A 15659-nucleotide genomic window follows, 5' to 3' on the forward strand; every position below is an offset into this window, starting at 1 on the left:
TGATGCAGTAGAATTCTTCACTGGGAAAAAGGAGCCTTCCCCAACTTACATAAAAGTGCATTGAATGGGTCATGAGAGGTCCCAAGGACACAAGTAAACTTGTGTCTCGTCAGAGGTCAGTTAAATACCCCATATGGGGAGGTTAGATAACTTACTCTAGTTCTACGGAAGTATTTGTTATGTTATGTTATATGGCCGAGGGCATGGGCGTATTAAAGACCTAATAAGTGAGTTGTGTTTCAGAGAAAGTTGGGACAGAGCCAAAAATGGTGTCCTTTCTGTGATCTGTTAAAAACTCCAGCTAGGCAGTTTGTTCCCATTAGACCTGTTCTGAAAGAAGGAAAAAGAAGGGTCCCACATACCCCAGGGTATTAGGAACATTTGTGTTATTTGGTCATACATAACAAGAACCTAAGAAATATGAGCCAAGGCTAGGTGTAGTGGAAAATACATAGGATCCCAACACTTAGAAAGCAGAGGCAGAATTGTCAATTCAAAGCCCAGAGTACATTGCAAAGCGATGTTCTTTAAAACAACCAAAGCAGAAAACACCTTTTATTACCTTCAGTTTGTTAGTGAGATAATTGTTAGAAGCAACTGTGACTCAGTGGAGAGTCCTGACTACAAAATCAGCACCCCCACTCTCCATTAATCTATTCTGTACTGTGACTTCAAAAAAATTAGGCAATCGTGTGTGTGTGTGTGTGTGTGTGTGTGTGTTGTATATTGTATATCACTGAGATAGTTCAAACAATTTGCAGTAAAAGCAGATAAGGAACAAAACAGCTTTGTTAAAACATCCGATTACTTTGAGCTTTATGGAGATTGCACCTAGATAAAAAAAATCATGCAGTTGATATGTGGAAAACTTAGTTTAAATACAAGTAGGAGCTTTCCCTTTTGTGGTGTAAATCAGCCCAGAATTGCATTGATGTAGGCTATCTGTTAACCCATAGGGGTCTTGTAAAACAGGAATAAATGTGCTTTCTATTTGCAGTTCCAGCTAGCCTCTATAAATTAGAAAAATAAATGAATTCTGGTGAATCTGCAGCCCGTGGAGCTACTCCATAGGTGTTCCCTCCAGAGCCAGTTGTAAGTCTGTGCTCCTTGCTCGGGGGTAATATATCTAGGATGTACATTACAAAGGAACAAAATAGATTTTTTTTTTTTTTGGTTCCCAGAGGCCTAACATGGTTCCCACTTCTTTAGATTATACCAGATAATTTATAAGACATGAAACTGATAAAAGACGGCATGACACTCTATAACTCAATAGAGTAACTCACAAAAGTTTTCTGGAGTCAGTTTGGCTTTCAGATATATGAACAGTTTGTGAGGGAAGGAAGGAAGGAAGCCAGATCGTATACACTTACAAGTTAGCACAGATGCACACACTGTCCAGGGATGTGTTTCCATTTGTGTTTGGAAGGGGGTGGGAGAATGGGGGGTGAGAGGTTGAAATTTGTGAAACTGTTATTTTTTAGAGCTGAATTCCAGAGCTCCTAAATGAAAAGGGGGAATAATATGACCTGCAAGATGCTTGCATGTCGCTTCTTTTCGGGGAGGATGGAGAGGCACTATTGACCTCTGACAGTCCTGAGTCTTCTTGCCAGGTGCTCAAGAGTCTGTGCCATTCCTTCCCAGGCCTGATCAGGTTTGATCAGAGTCATATACATTTTGACATGCGTGACTTCCTATATGTCTTCATCTTTTATTACTGTCTCTTTTTTTTGGTTATTTATAACACTATAGTTATTGAATTATTTGGGCTCAGATGACACAGTTACTACCATCTAGCTTAGATTGTACTTGGTTTTCTCTTTTATTCTAGAGTTGGGCAACACTGCGCTCTGTAGAGCAGAACTGCAGAGTTAGTGTTCCAGTGAGCCCAGCAGAGGAGGCTGGGCTCATACAAATAGACTGAGGAAAGCAAAAACAAAAAGTGAGCGGAGCGGTCATTTCCAGGTTACTCTGCTCATCGGATAGGGATAGAGAGAAAGACAACTGGAAAAGAATGTGTCTGTCAACATCAGGTTACTTAAAAAAAAAAAAAAGGTGAAGGCATGGGGAACTTCATTGTCATGTCTGTAGAAAAAGGCCTGTTGGGAAGTTTGGCTGTTGTCTCTCTCTAACCTGATTTCCTTGGGGTTTAGAGCTAAGTTTCAGCTAGAATATGAGACCTCAGCACAAGGGACTTCATTTCAAATTTTGGACCCAGTCCAAAAACAGTGACCCTAAAATTTTTATTTAACATTATCAAGCTACTTTCAAACCTTTGGCCACATGGTTCATTTCTGACATTTCTTTATTTTTACGCCAGCAGGATAAAGGTGACCTTCAGTTTTGCCTTGGAAATTAGAGTATAATGTCTATTTCTCTTAACCCCAGCTGCAAACTAGGATCACCTGGGAGAGATTTTGATCACTTATGAAATGCAGATGCTTGGCTGTATGCCTGAACCAGCTTGCAGGGTTCAGGGCTTTGTGGTGTCAACTTTTTTTTTTTTTTTTAAACTCTGTAGCCATGGTAGAAACCACTTCTCTGAGAACCATTCCTTTTAGTATATACATCCTCTCAATGCCTCTTTCCTAACGCCCAGAACACACTCCGCAGATTAAAACCTGTGTCTCATCAGTAAGTTCTGGATACTCTGTAGGTTTTTATAGCTATTGATTGAAAGATAAGAGTCTATATACTGTTTAAAGATTTGGAATTTGGCTGGGCATTGTGGCACACGCCCTTAATTCTAGCGTTTAAGAGGAAAGGCAGGTGGATTTCTGATTTTGAGGCCAGCCTGGTCTATATTAGCACATTCCAGGACAGCCATGGCTACATAGTGAGTGATACCCTGTCTCAAATATATGTGTGTGTGTGTGTGTGTGTGTGTATGTGTGTGTGCTTGCATGCGTGTGTGTGCATGTGCGTGCGTGCGTGCATGCATGTGTGTGTGTGTGTGTGTGTATTCATTCTTTGAAGTCTGCTTGTAACTTGCCAAGGGCTGAACTATAACTTGTCTCTTTGGATGTTAAAGATTGATCTTCAGGTATAATAACCTTGCACAAAGGAAACCATTTCCATAGACTCTTCCTCACTCTGTCAAGCCTCTTACTGTTCCCTGGTCACTTTGATTTATGAAAACACTTATTTGGGTTTACATGAGTAACATCTTTATTTTATAGCCAAGATCCATCCCGAGACAAGCCAGTCTGTAACCTTGAGGGGAGGGGCCCTGAAGGCATGAGTGTCCTCACTCTGGTTAGGACTGTACTTACACAGGAGAAACTTCCGTATTTAAGACACTTCACTTAATAACAGCTGTATGCTGAGGCAGTTGCGGTGAAATGAAAATGATGATTGCACCTTGTCTGATTCTGTGGCTTCTTCTGCTCTTTGTCTGTCTTGAATATATGCCACCATTTTTGTCCAGTAGCTGTAGCAGCTGCTAGAAATGCCATGCGTGCTTGCTGGGAATTGGGTGGTAATTTCATATACAATATCTGTTGATTGGATTGCCTAAGGTTGTTTTCTTTTATAAATTTGTCTTCCCACAAAAAAGGGGGTTAGATTGGAGAATTTGCCCCAATTACTAAAGACTGATTTTGAATGTGCGGTGTTGTCAGCCATAGTTGTTGCTGTAGGCAGCTGCACACTGCATTATTAACTTGAGTTCATAGTAACTGTTTCACAGTAGGAATTGAGAAAAATTGATTAGAGGCAAGGAAAGCAAGGGGAAAACTAAAGAAAAAAAGGACATCAAAAAGGTGAAGTTTAGGGTATTAGATTTGATAATCTCTTGCTTCTACTTGGGTACGTTTCAACACTGCTTGCATTTACTTTAATTAGTTGGCATATGAGGCATCTGAACTAGGTTCGACCCCTTAGAGAAAGTTTAGATGACAGTACCTACACGGAGTTTATTATAAAATCCCACCAACGTTTCTCTGTCCCTCACCTGCATGGTTGCCTGTGGAGAGTGTGCTGTGCCTTTTTCCTCAGAGGTGAAATTCTGGAAGCTCCCTCACATGATGAATACGTTATCTTCCGTATTCTTTATGTGACAAAGGTCACATAAGCTGAAATGTTAATGCATATATCATCTGAGTCTGCAACCGGGTGACTCAAAACAAGGATGAAAAGCCCTCTACCCTTGGAGCCTTTGCCTGCCACTGTGAAAGGGCTCTGCCCAGCCCGGTGCTGGTTATTTATATTTTAGTTTAATTGATTGGAAGACATCCCCCAGGCAGTCCCTCTGCTTCCAGGTCCTTATGAATAGTCTAGCTTTGCTTTCTCTTTTCCTCTTCAGAATCCTTTCTTGTCGTGGTGATAAATGGTGGGTGGGTCACTGCTTAATGAAGACCGCGATCATGTAAAATAGCCTCTGATTACAGAGTAGCTCAGTGGGTGCATTATTCTCCTGGGAGGCGTATCCCTGGGGTGGGGTGGGGTTGAGTGAATTCCCTTTCATGTTAGGAGGTAAATTGTGTCCCCCCCCCATCCCCTGTCAGTTAAAGATAATTAGAGGTGCTCTCTGATTTCAAGGGGAACAAAATGATGTCTCCCTCCACACACACAAATGATGTATTACATTTGAAGAGAGAAAGCAAATTTTGATTTCCTTGGGCTGCTACAGTGGCTTTGGCTCATGAAAGGCAAACCCTCATGAGTATGCAAGTCATTGTAAGGAGACATTGTGGATCTGATACTCATGGAAGAGTTGCTGTAAAATGGTAGTGGGAAATAGTTTGTGTCGCCTTCTCACTGTGTCACACCAGTTTGCTGCTTCTTTGTCAACTTAATCTTTAGAGGAGTTTTACTTTTTTTTTATTATTATTAGGTATTTTCCTAGTTTACATTTCCAATGCTATCCCAAAAGTCCCCCATACCCACCCCCCCAATCCCCTACCCACCCACTCCCCATTTTTGGTCCTGGCGTTCCCCTTGTACTGGGGCATATAAAGTTTGCAAGTCCAAAGGGCCTCTCTTTCCAGTGATGGCTGACTAGGCCATCTTTTGACACATATGCAGATAGAGATGAGAGCTCCGGGGTACTGGTTAGTTCATATTGTTGTTCCACCTATAGGGTTGCAGATCCCTTTAGCTCCTTGGGTACTTTCTCTGGCTCCTCCATTGGGGGCTGTGTGACCCATCCAATAGCTGACTGTGAGCATCCACTTCTGTGTTTGCTAGGCCCCCGGCATAGTCTCACAAGAGACAGCTATATCTGGGTCCTTTCAGCAAAATCTTGCTAGTGTATGCAATGGTGTCAGTGTTTGGAAGCTGATTATGGGATGGATCCCTGGATATGGCAATCACTAGATGGTCCATCCTTTCGTCACAGCTCCAAATTTTGTCTGTGTAACTCCTTCCATGGGTGTTTTGTTCCCATTTCTAGGAAGGGGCAAAGTGTCCACACTTTGGTCTTCATTCTTCTTGAGTTTCATGCGTTTAGCAAATTGTATCTTATATCATGTGTATCCTAAGTTTCTGAGCTAATATCCACTTATCAGTGAGTACATATTGTGCGAGTTCCTTTGTGATTGGGTTACCTCACTCAGGATGATGCCTTCCAGGTCCATCCATTTGCCTAGGAATTTCATAAATTCATTCTTTTTAATAGCTGAGTAGTACTCCATTGTGTAAATGTACCACATTTTCTGTATCCATTCCTCTGTTGAGGGGCATCTGGGTTCTTTCCAGCTTCTGGCTATTATAAATAAGGCTGCTATGAACATAGTGGAGCATGTGTCATTATTACAAGTTGGCACATCTTCTGGATATATGCCCAGGAGAGGTATTGCGGGATCCTCCGGTAGTACTATGTCCAATTTTCTTAGGAACCGCCAGACTGATTTCCAGAGTGGTTGTACAAGCTTGCAATCCCACCAGCAATGGAGGAGTGTTCCCCTTTCTCCACATCCTCGCCAGCATCTGCTGTCACCTGAATTTTTGATCTTAGCCATTCTGACTGGAGTTTTACTTTTGATACAAAATCTGATACTTATGTAGGAAAGTCTAAACTTCCCTGGGTTTTCCCACTCTCTATAGTAGCTACCATTAGATTATTAGTCTTAGACAGGAAGGTGAGCCCTGCTTCCAGGAAGGTGTGGTCACTGTTGAGACCCTAGAACTCTGCGATAGGCTTCCATTGACATTCAGAATTAGTAAGTGCATTGGTTTGGCAATGATGTTGTGAGCACTCACCCACATCCTATCAGCGCTGAAGAAATGGCTCAGCAGCAGTTCTTACTTGTTAGCTTTGGTTTTTGGGTTATTCCAATCATTGAACTGATCATGAAGCTGAGCTGTTTTAGTTTCTCCATGTGGCCTTTGAAGGCCAAAGATGAGAGTTGGTTTGACCTGGAGATGCGGTGTTTATTAGATATTTTGAACAGCCTTACCCTAGATTTAGTGAGAGCATGTTTCTTTAACGCTGCTGTTTCATCCAGTGCTACACCCTGGAAGTCTCAGAAGATACACTTCTGTAAATTGCTGTGGTCACTCTTAGTTCCCACGTGTGCACATACACAGACCTTCCCCAGCATTTCTAGGTGATGGGATTCTTGTCATAGAGTGCCAGTCTTCTTGATAAAAACTGTCATCGAATTAGGTAGAGCCTTTCATTCTGGAAAATCATTAAAGTATTTCACCTATAAAGTTAGCTTCTAAAAATCCTTGTACAGGATGAGGTTTGACACACACCCTCGTGTGTGTGTGTGTGTGTGTGTGTGTGTGTGTGTGTGTGTGTGAGAGAGAGAGAGAGAGAGAGAGAGAGCGAGAGCGAGCGCACATGCATGCACGCATATATGTGTGTTCACCTATGGGACAGTTCAAAGGGAAGTTTTTAATAAATGGAATAGAATTCCTTTACAGATTCTGGCCCTCCAGAACCAGAAGAGGTGTAGAGAGCTCCTTGTGCAGCATAGCCAGGTAGCATTTAAGTTATGATGGGCTGAGGTGCAGAAAGGCACTTGGTTTTTATTCAGACAGGGTCTTGATTAATTGACTGCTCATGGTCAAAGCTCAGCTGGTGTGACTGCCTAAGATGTAGGTATTGTTAAAAAAAAAAAAAGTATATATCCAAGCCAGGATTTCAGGTTGTTTTCCTTCTAATAAGTTAGATTGCAATTTATTAAATAAGAACTCAACCTATAGGCAAAGTTTAATTTAGTAAGATATATTTATACTAAAGCAAACTGGGATATTTGTAATTCAAATTTAACAACAAATAATACAAGAAAGAAAGAGTGAAAGGAAGAATAAGGTTTGTTAATGCAGTGGAGGGCGTTCGAGAGGGAAGAAATTGGTCAAGATGATTCCCAGGTCCTCCCACTGTGAGAAGAGTTGGAATCTAACCAGTTTACAATAAACTAAAAGCTTGAGAAGTGGCACTAGGAGCAATGAGGGGGAATTGGAGTGAAAAGACAGTCTGTGCAGGAGAGCAGCAGGGTTCATAGATGACCACTGTGTGCCCGTGGATTTGGGACAATGAAAACAGGGTGGTTCAGTTAGGCTCACTAGAGATTTCTTGGTCTGCTACCTGTGCACCCCTAGAGAGAGGTTGTAAGTGAACTATTACGAGACTAGATTACCTGGCCACATTTTCACTATACTTTAGAAGCAAAATGGAGACCAGAATCCTGGCCCTTGACCCTTTGTCTCTGAAACCTGTTTTAGCGGTACTTTGATATATCATTAGTTTGGAGTAAATTCATGTAAAATCAAGTAATTTTCATAACATAAAGTGGAGACATCTGAAAAGAACTTGGTTGTATAAAAGTGGTTGCATGCAGATATTGAGTACTACCCCATCTCTAGAAAATTACGTTTCCCTTATGGAATGTTCTGGAAAACTAGAGCTTTATATATTGTTAAATTTGTTATTAGAAATACCACCAAATTATATCACCTTCTGCCTCCCTTTTCCCTCCTTGCCCTTAGCTCTTCCACAATTGCAGGTGTCCCATTGGTATCATCAGTTTGTTCTGTCAGGAAGTGCTGGTGAACCCCAAAAGACCACCAAGGAGCTGTTTCCGATGCAATAGCATTAGGGTCTCTTTATTACAAGCTCAGGCTTGGGCTCTCCTCCAACCCAACCCTGACACAGCAGGACAGGAAGGGAAGGTGGAGCAGCCTCGAGACCTCAGCAAGACAAGGTTTTATAGGGATGGGAGTAAGTGAGGGGGTGTCCAGCCTGGCGAGTATATGGAACTGAATGTCTGTTGTGAGCCGACAGGCGGGTGCTCTGAAGCAGGAGCATGAACAATCACAAATGGCCTGAAAGCACATCTGAAACAATCAGACTCATCTTTGATTGACTGTTGCTAAGAAGTAGCTGTGCTGTAGCTCTGAGGTTTGGGCCAAGGACAAGCCGTGGGGTAAGCTGGTAGGTGCTCAGCCTAGGTTTTTATCAGTTATTTTTTTTCCCACGTGCTTGAAGATCTGGCTTGACTTAACAAGTAGTAGCCTGGAAAGAAGCAGGAAGATCCTGATGACCTCCTGCTGAAGATTTCAGGTCCAGGGGAGATCTTGTCTCAGAAACACTGATCTCTGTCCTCCACACACATGTGCATACATGTGTATAAGCACCCACACAACACGAACACACAGGTGCATGTGCACACACAGAAGCCAAGTACTTTGTATCAGGACAATAGAATGATGCTTTAAGGACATTTAAAGAATTATCTGGATACCCCCTATCATAGAACCAAGGTTAATGGCTTTTAACTGAATGGAAAGACTCTTAGAGAAGAGAAGTCAACATGGCATTGCTTACACACGGCCATCCAGAGAAGTATATTCCTAGGTTCAGCCGTGCATGCACTCAGAAGTGTCTTTAGCTTTGGGTCAAGGGTTCTCGACACCCATGGAGCTGACAGCAGACTTTGGAGTTGGTCACGTGATGCTGCTTTGTAGGCATGAGAACTAGGCCTTTGTAGGCATGAGAACTTAGAGTCATGGGCTTCTGCAAGCTTTCAAAAGAAACCTGAAGCCAGGCAGTGTATGTCAAGGTCAGGACCCTTACAAGGAGCCCCAAGAGTGCTTTGTGAAGTTGTAGGGTTGAAAGCTGTAAAGTAGAGACCCTGGGAAGTTGGAGATGCCAGGGATATAGGCTATCTATTAAGGAAAGGCCCAGGGGAGTGATCTGCGAGTGAAACCTACACCATGAGTCTCCTCAATAAACCCAAGAGTGAGATGACCCCAGAGGAGCTGCAGAAGCGGGAGGAGGAGGAATTCAACACAGGTCCCCTCTCAGTGCTAACACAGTCGGTCAAGAACAACACGCAAGTGCTCATTAACTGTCGCAACAACAAGAAGCTGCTGGGCCGGGTGAAGGCCTTTGACAGGCACTGCAACATGGTGCTGGAAAATGAGAAGGAGATGTAGACTGAGGTCCCCAAGAGCGGCAAGGGCAAGAAGAAGTCCAAGCCTGTCAACAAGGACATCTCCAAGATGTTCCTGCGTGGGGACTCGGTCATCGTGGTGCTGCGGAACCCGCTCATCGCTGGCAAGTAGAGCCTGCTCCCTGCCCTGTGAAGGCCTGCAGAACCCTGCCCAAAGGGTGAGAAATAAAACCCTGTGCTTTTTGTAAAAAAAAAATAAAAAATAAAAAATAAAAAGAAAAGGCCCAGGCAACACATGGAACCAGCCCAGGAAACAGGCCATGTGAGTTTGCAAATGCCAAGTTATATCATGCTGTCACATGCCACAGTGCTGGACATGGAATTACAGGACTTAATGTTGGCCCTGGTGGGTTAAGGTCTTGCTTTGGTTTTAGCTGTCAAACCTATGTCCCCACCCCATTACTGCCTTATTGCAATGGGAATGTTTACCCTGTCACTGAATCCTGTAAGTCTGTAATTTGGTTTTGATTTTTGTAGGATCTTATAGCTAAGTGTTTACTCTGGGTCCCAGAGGAGACTTTGGATTTTAACTTATGAACAGTGTTAGAACTGTTAGGACTGTGGGGACTTGTAGATGGGCTAGATGCCTTTTAGATTATGATGTGGCCCTGAGCCTTTGGCAGCGAGGTGTAGAATGTCATAGCCTAAATATGAACTTACTTACTGGAGGCTGTTGGGAAAGAGATTGAAATCTTGAGGGCTCTGAACCAATGAGTCCCTTGATGGATTCATAATATGGTGGCAGTGTTAGGTAGTGTCAGAGGTAAGGCCTCGTTGAGGAATGTCTCCTTCCTGCCTTCCTTTTCTCCACCTGCTTTCTGCTTGCCATGAACGGAACTGTCCTGCTATGCACTCTCCTGCCGCTGCGATGTCCTTTCCTAGCACACTAGACTGAGCCCAGTGAACCTGTGAGCCAAATAAACCTGTCCCCCTTTTAAGTTTTTCTTGCAGGATTTTGGTCACAGCTCGACACCTTGTTTCTTCTCACTTTTGTCTGGCAAGACAACTTTTGCAGTGTTCAGAGTGTATGATTCTTAAATACTTCAATATTTTTCTCTGTCATAGGACTGACGAGAAGGGAAAAACGGGCACAGGGAAGTAGATCAGGACTTGATCTTAGGGCAGACTTGGTTTCCACTCTCGGGCCCTTCGTTCTGCAGTGGTAGCATAGGATGAAGAGCAGCAAACGCAGTATTCCAGTTGTGTCCTTTTGGACCCTAAGAATCCTTTTAGAGGACAGTGCCCCTCCCTGTCTTCGGCATCCGGCTCACCTGTGCCCAGTGTCTGTGGAGCATGGTAACAGGAAGCACAAGAAAACTTGCTCTTCAGAAGTGTCACCAGTGATGCAGTTAAGGTTACTAGAGGACTGAGTTCTTCTGCTTGGCTGAGCCAGGCAGCTCCTATCTTGAGGGACAGAAACACGTTTTCTTCACCCCTTTTAAGTGCTGATCCTACCCTGAAGGATGTGTTGTTCTAGAAGGAAGTTTCTGCTTTTGGCAATAGAAGTAAAACAGAATTTTAGTTGGACCTGCGTCCTTAGCTGTGAGTGCCCCGCATTGTCCTCCCAGGCAGTGGGAAAACCCTGGGGCTGGGAGGCTGTCAGCTGCAATCAGATACTTGCACTGGGGGGGGGGAGCAGGCAGACGCCATGAATTTTAATAGGCTGCTGGATGGGGTGGAGAGGAGTAAGAGCCAAGTCGACTCAAAACAAAAGGATCATAGGGAGGTGTCATGGCCGGGACAGGACAGGACGGAAGTGAAACTCAGGTTATTCATCCTGCAATGATTCTGATGATTTAAGAGGGAAGGATTGCCAAACTCTTATGAAGTGGTGAAGTAAATAATCTTCCATGATTATTAATCCCGCTATACTGATGGCAACAAGAATTTGTCCGAGCCAGGCAGTGGTGGCGCATGCCTTTAATCCCAGCACGTGGGAGGCAGAGGCAGGTGAATTTCTGAGTTCGAGGCCAGCCTGGTCTACAGAGTGAGTTCCAGGACAGCCAGGGCTACACAGAGAAACCCTGTCTCAAAAAACCAAAAAAAAAAAAAAAAAAAAAGAAAAGAAAAGAAAAGAAAAGAAAAAAATTGTCCATCCATCCATCTAAATCAAAGAATGACTTGTTAACAGTAGAATCTACGATTAGGGCATCAGACATAAGCCAGGAGAGTCGCAGCCACCATTGTGCTGATGAAAGTTCTTCCTTAACAGACTTCAGTCAGTCACTTCCACGTGTGCATGCCCACAGAGCTGTGGAGTCTAGCATGCTGCAGGAAATCTTTGTTCTACATTTTGCTTCCCCTTATGTTTAGCTATGAAATGTTCTGTTTGTCTCAGGTTAGGAGTATTAGAATGGGTGATCAGGGTCAGCCTTCTCCCATAGAGCAGATCCTGTGGATCTCAGTATCCCCAAAGTAGTCTCCCACGGTTGAAGACTCCAGAGACACGGCTTGTCTTTGTATACCAGAACTCCTCTAATTCTTAATGTTGGTGCCTGCTGTGACACACGGAAGCTGTTCGTGTTTTTCAGAACACAGGGCTGCTTTGGGGGTTAATCTATGCTTTGTAGTAGGAGGAGACCTTTAAAGGGGTAGAGAGTCAACGACAGAACCCTACTTTTGTGAGTAAACCATGAGAAAATGTCTTAAGGAGGACACATTGAAAAACTATATTACAAATTTTCTTTATCAAGTTCATCTGCCGATAAGATGGCTTATAACAGGAAGGTTTGATCCAAACAGAGTCCGTTATCTAAGAAAACACTTGATTTCCCTGGTGCTATCCAGGAACTGGGCTGTAGCATAAAACTGTCTTCTGCTGAGCAAAAGCAGTAGTTGCTTCCAAAGCAAAGGTAAGGTCAGTTTCTTGTTGGTTCTTCTCCATGGCTGGAGGGGAACGAATCTAGGATTTCTCTGGTGTCAAGTTGGGACTCTAGGGTGGTACACATGAGAAACGGGGTTTGGGAAGTGAACTGCCCATCACTGAACCGTGATGGAGTTTATCCTTAGTCCTCTATGAGGGCTTATCATCACCTGTTGGAGATAGAGGTTAAACCTTTACGGGCCATATTCCAGGCTTTAATATTTGTGAAGATTTCATCTTCACACTTAAAATTTAAGCATATAAGGATTTTGTGTAGTTGTATTGTGTGTGTGTTTAAGTAATTGGCTACACTCAAGATGGCAATGGTTTCTGCAGCCTCATTTCGGCATCTTCATACTTTAGGGGAGGTGGACATGGTTGTATCTTCTCACTGAAGAAGTCTTTCTCTCCCTGGGAATAGCTGACCTTTCCGTAGTCTCTTGGTATTTTCTCCCTGCCTCTAGGATTCCTGACACTTGAGTTTCTTTGAGGACAGACTGTTTTAAATTGCTTTAGATCAGAGATTCTCAACGTGTGAGTCATCAGATATCCCGCATATCAGATGTTTATATTATGATTCTTAACAGTAGCAGAATTACAGTTACGAAGTAGAAATGACATAATTTTATGGTTGGGGGTCTCCAGACCATGGGGAACTGGTTGAGAATCACTGCTTTAGATGGACTGTGATGAAAAGTAGATGCAGATCTTTGGTCAAATGACTTTGATTTTTATGTAGAATCCACCAGTGTTCAGATACTTCGAACTAGGCTGCCACACCTCCCTTTTCTGATCTCGCTCATCACATTGGCGTTCTGCTTCAGCACTTGGCTCTTCACAGCCAACTCCATTTTAGTAGTTCGAGCTGCTTCCCTTGAGCCTAATCCTATGCGCTGCGAACCAGGAGTCTCCTGCCTGCCTACACGCAATTCACCCACTCATTCAGATTGGATACGTGCCCTGAGTCTAGATGCCATAGCAGGAGTCCGTCTCCATATGTTGCGTGCTAACCCTGTCCAAGACATGCTGACCTGTCCAGGCGTCCATCCTTGATATTCCAGCTGGCCTGATCACATGAGAATTCAAGGGCAACTTCTCCTCTTTGCCATGGAGAAATAACACAGCAAAGCGTCTTCCTAGAGAGGGCCTGAGAAGCATTAGGGCTGTGCTGGGGCATGGTGTTCTGAGTCATTCAGGTGCCAAGACTGATTGGAAAATAGCCAAGAAGGAAGGAGGCTCTTCTTTTCAAGCTAAATAACAGCCTCCTTGTTGGGAAGGGACTAATCAATCCCAGCTGTAGAAAAGAGACGAAGTTTCCTTTGCTTCCCCATTCAAATCTAATCTTATGACATGAGTTTCTGACATGAGCAGCATTCTTGCCCAGACTTGTGGCCCCAGGGAGGGGATGGTTATTTAAGACAGCTGGCTCCTCCGCAAGGCATATAACTTGATGATAAATGCTTGCAGACAACTTCCCTTACTCTCTGGTCCCAGTTCCAGTTTAATTGACAGCCCTGGAGACTTGCAAAAAAAAAAAAAAAAAAAAAAAAGTAGATGTTTCTTTGAAAGAATATCATGTCTCTGGATGCAAGAAAAAGATAAGAAATTCTGCATGCACACAATTCATCAGTGTTTCCCAGCATGCAGAATTCTTCAGGGAGGGATTCCTCATATGCATTCTTCATGAGACAAGTTTGCCGTGCCTTCAAACCCTGACTTGTGTTACGGTGCAGACTGAATCTTTTAGGGTTTTGCATTTTCTTCCTTTGCTTTCTTTGTCTTTTGGAAAGAGCTATTTTAAAGAATTAAGTCCTTGACATCCTCCCCTCCCCCAAATTAGATATAGTTCTTTTAAGAACAGTTCTAGGTTTCAGTTATTTAAAATTTCCCCAGAGTTGTTAATAACCCCTTCCTCTCAGGAAACCTTGCTCTTTGGAATAATAATTTTGCCTACATCTCTAGATCTAAATGTCATGAGTTTGCTACAGGTTCCTAGTTGGCAATTGCAGGTGAAGTCTGTGTGCAAAGAATGGATTGGTTTTTTTTTTTTTCCTTAAGTCTTTGCCTACATGTTAGAACTTGGTTGTTAAAATATAATATATTAACTAAAGTAAATATTCTGAGAAAACAGGTTTCTTTGAAAGGATCAAGAGACTATACAGGATGGTTCTTTTAAATTAAAATTAATCAAGTTGATTGTACATTAGTAGTCTTCAAAAAAACAAACTTTAGGAAACCACCTAAATGTGAAAAGGAAACATAAAAAACTAAAACCTGGTTGTTTCAATCAACACAGGGTTAAGCCGGCAAGTTCCTGGCTGATGCATGCAGCACCACATAGCTTAGGGTTTTGTTTTGTTTTTTTTTTACAGTACTGAACAATTTAGACACACTCTTTGTACTAGGAGGTCTACAAACATAACTTGGAAGGACACTAACAGCTGTTTAATAACATTGTCCTGGGGAGGTGAAGAAAGGATGTGTGGAGTAGGGAGGAGGAGGAGGAGAGGGCTGAGGAAAACTAAAAGAAGACATTTTTACTTATTTTGTGTTTCCTTATATTAAAGGGGGGGGGTCCAAAGTAGACATGACAAAATAATCTTACCTTGAGGGCTGAGACTTTATTTGTTGTACTTTAAATCCTAGGTTAATATATACATTAGCCAAAAGCATTTCCTAACTTCGTTTGAGGTTCTACATAAATGAAAATCTAGAATGTGTGAGTAAAAAACAAAACAAAACAAAACACAAAACAACACAGTTTCTGTTTGCATTTTGGAGAGACTCTTAATAACTAGGAACTGTAACTGTTAAGCTGTCTCACTTCCAATTTTGCTGCAATGACGACATGTCTGTTGTGTGCATGTAAGGGTAGCTAGCTTTCTCTGTATTGTATGCCGAGAGCAGGTGCCTTCTAAACAGGAAGTGTGGTATCTGTCCCAGGAGGCTTAGTGTGGTATTTGCCCTGGCTCCATCAGTTTTGTTTTTTTTTTTAAAGATTTATTTATTTATTTATTATATGTAAGTACACTGTAGCTGTCTTCAGACACTCCAGAAGAGGGCGCCAGATCTCGTTATGGATGGTTGTGAGCCACCATGTGGTTGCTGGGATTTGAACTCTGGACCTTCGGAAGAGCAGTCAGGTGCTCTTACCCACTGAGCCATCTCACCAGCCCCCAGTTTTGTTTTTTAAAGTGTTGCCATGAATGATCTGAGTGGTGGTGTGCTTTCCTTCCGAGAGCGAGCCTTCCATCCACCAAGACCATACCATGGAGATTTTTTTCTCATTGCTTTTCTTATAGGATTTATACTGGTTTGAAAATGAAAATTTTGACATTTTGTCCTGTGAAAATAAATGTAGCTATAGAAACCAAAACCTTATATTTTCTATA

General features: G+C 42.7%; 1 protein-coding gene and 1 pseudogene across 6 annotated transcripts in view; both read left to right on the forward strand.

The window, feature by feature from the left end:
• Dclk2 (doublecortin like kinase 2) overlaps nt 1-15659 on the forward strand; it is a 135707-nt gene that overhangs the window by 55451 nt on the left and 64597 nt on the right. The window lies entirely within an intron of this gene.
• Nucleotides 9142-9594, forward strand: LOC110290677 (small nuclear ribonucleoprotein Sm D2 pseudogene; annotated as a pseudogene).

Source organism: Mus caroli, unplaced genomic scaffold, assembly GCF_978045245.1.
Source record: "Mus caroli unplaced genomic scaffold, Mus_caroli_1 scaffold_3, whole genome shotgun sequence".
In the NCBI taxonomy this organism is placed as follows: Eukaryota; Metazoa; Chordata; class Mammalia; order Rodentia; family Muridae; genus Mus; species Mus caroli.